The 2,500-nt window shown below is 64.0% G+C and overlaps 1 pseudogene; it reads right to left on the reverse strand.

Moving 5' to 3' along the window:
- Positions 1-2,500, reverse strand: part of LOC126454063 (large subunit ribosomal RNA) — a 7,589-nt pseudogene that overhangs the window by 2,457 nt on the left and 2,632 nt on the right.

The following is a 2,500-nucleotide window of genomic DNA, read 5'->3' on the forward strand; positions in this document are numbered from 1 at the left end:
CGTCGCAGGCTGGCCCTATCTTCTTCAGCGCCAGGAGACGGGACCGACGGAGGGTTGGACCCATCCATCGGCAAGATGGAATGCCGAGGCCCCCCTGGGCAACAGGAGCATGGAAGTATCCCAGGGGGGTGTCCGCCGGAAGGCGGAACCATCTCCTGACGGCGGCCCGGATGGTGACGTCGGCCGACTTCAATGCACCCACCCGGGTGCGGCTGAGGGCCAGCCCGTGGTACAGGCCAGGGAGAAGTACGTTGGTGAGAGCGTGGAGGCGCTGTTGCGGCTTCAGCGGAGCTCGGGAGATGACGTCAAGCTGCTCCACCAGGTGGCGACGTGGGTTGAAGACACAGCGACCCGCCGTGGAAAATTGCAGCCCCAGGTACCGGAAGGTTTCACCCACACGCAGGGCAGGCAAGGTGGTGTTGCCTGCTGTGAAGGTGACATTGCTGTCCACCTTCACCTTCTTCTCGCGCCCTGACGCGACTAAGGCGAGGGTGAAACACTTCCGGGCGTTGATCTGCAGCCCCAGGTGGGCGAGGGCTGCGGTAGCTGCGTCGATGAGGGACTGCAAGCCCCTCGGGGTCGCTGCAAACAGCAAGACGTCATCTGCAAAGGCCGCAGCGTTGACTCTGCGACCGAGGATCCGAGCTCCGATGTGGGAGGGCAGTTGGCCTAAAACGTAGTCCACCGCAAAGTTGAACAGGAGGGGGGAGAGGGGATCGCCCTGGCGAACGCCCCGTGCTGGCTGCACAGACACGCCCACGCCGGCGCCGTCCGCTATCACTGTCGTGCTGCCCTCGTAGCACCGCTCGACATACTCGACAAAGCAATCCGGTAGGCCATGCGCCTTCAGCACGGGGCGAAGGGCAGCATGATCCACCGAATCGAATGCCTTCGATACGTCGATCGATGCCACAAAGACAGAGCGGCAGGAGCGGACTGCGTCGGTGAGAGCAGTGTCCAAGATGAAAGTATTTTCCAACATCCCATCCCGAGGGATGAATGCCCGCTGACGTTCGTCCACAGCACAAGCGCGCATCAGGCGTGACGCGAGAACCTTGTGAAAGGTCCGCGCCAACACCGAGCAGACCGTAATGGGGCGAAAGTCAGCGGGGGATGTTGGTGCAGCCGTTTTCGGGAGAAGGGACGTCCGCGCGCGAAGCAGGCGTTCCGGAAGGGCGCGGGCCAGAAGGAAGAGATTCATCACTTTCTCCAGGACTTCATGCGGCAGGCGCCGCAACTCCGCTGGGGTAAGGCCGTCAGGCCCAGCTGCTGATCCCCTGGGCGGCAACGCGGCGGCGACCTCCTCATGTGTGACCGGCCCCCATAGGCACTCAAGAGCGACAGGCTCCGAGTGCGGGAGGAGGCGGTCACGGATGAAGCCCGCAGTGGAGACGGGCTTCTTAGTGAAGAGGTCCGCCCAGAAGTCCAGCAGACCAGGGATGGCAGGTGGCGGCTGGAGCAGGGTGCCATCCAAGAGGCCGCGCACGCAACGTGCACGCGACCGTCGGAAGGCATCCTGCGTTCTTGCGTATTCCCAGCGGCGCCGCTTGCGCTTCTGCGTCGGCGGCGCGGCAGGCGGCCGCTTCGATGGTTGGCGCGGCCGCTGTGTCCTGGTGATCGATCTCTCCCCTCTGGACCCGACCGACGCAAGGGCATCCGGGAGCATGCCCAGGATGACATCGGGCGGCGTGCCCCGCCCCAGACCTATGACTCGATCCAGGGCAGAGAAACGCTGGGCGGAAGCAGGTAGCCCCGCCAGATGCTCCCAGATGGCGGCGTCAGTCGGCCCCTCCGGCGGCGGCCCGGTGGTGTCGGCCGCGAAGTCCTCGGCTGCGTCGACGGGCGGCGCAGCGGCCTCGCCCGCGTCAGGCGGCGGGCTCGCTGCTCCCCGGCGGGACGCCGGCTCTTCCCCCCGACCGATCTCAAGCGCCTCCATGAACTGGCGGACAAGCTGCTTGTGGGCAGCTTGCCGCCGTCGGCACTTGATTGCCTCAAGCGTTCGGTCGGGGAACATCCTGATGAGCTCTTGATTAACAAAGAAGAACCGGGCGTCCCTCTCAAGGAACAATTCGGCCTCCGCCTTGGCGAGCGACAGGACTTCTTCCTCCGTCCACCTCGCGCGATGCCTCTCCGTCACGATCTCCGCGTTGGCGGCCGCAAGATGTTGGCGGCGGCGATGGACCCCGAGACCATTCTTGGTGGTGAAGCTGCGGTGGCACTCACTACAGGCGTATACAGCTGCAAAAGGTACAAGAGAGTCATAGTTACTCCCGCCGTTTACCCGCGCTTGCTTGAATTTCTTCACGTTGACATTCAGAGCACTGGGCAGAAATCACATTGCGTCAACACCCGCTAGGGCCATCGCAATGCTTTGTTTTAATTAGACAGTCGGATTCCCCCAGTCCGTGCCAGTTCTGAGTTGATCGTTGAATGGCGGCCGAAGAGAATCCGCGCACCCGCGCGCCCCCGGAGGAGCACGCTAAGGCGGACGCGGCCTCGC

Source organism: Schistocerca serialis, unplaced genomic scaffold, assembly GCF_023864345.2.
Source record: "Schistocerca serialis cubense isolate TAMUIC-IGC-003099 unplaced genomic scaffold, iqSchSeri2.2 HiC_scaffold_974, whole genome shotgun sequence".
Lineage (NCBI taxonomy): Eukaryota > Metazoa > Arthropoda > Insecta > Orthoptera > Acrididae > Schistocerca > Schistocerca serialis.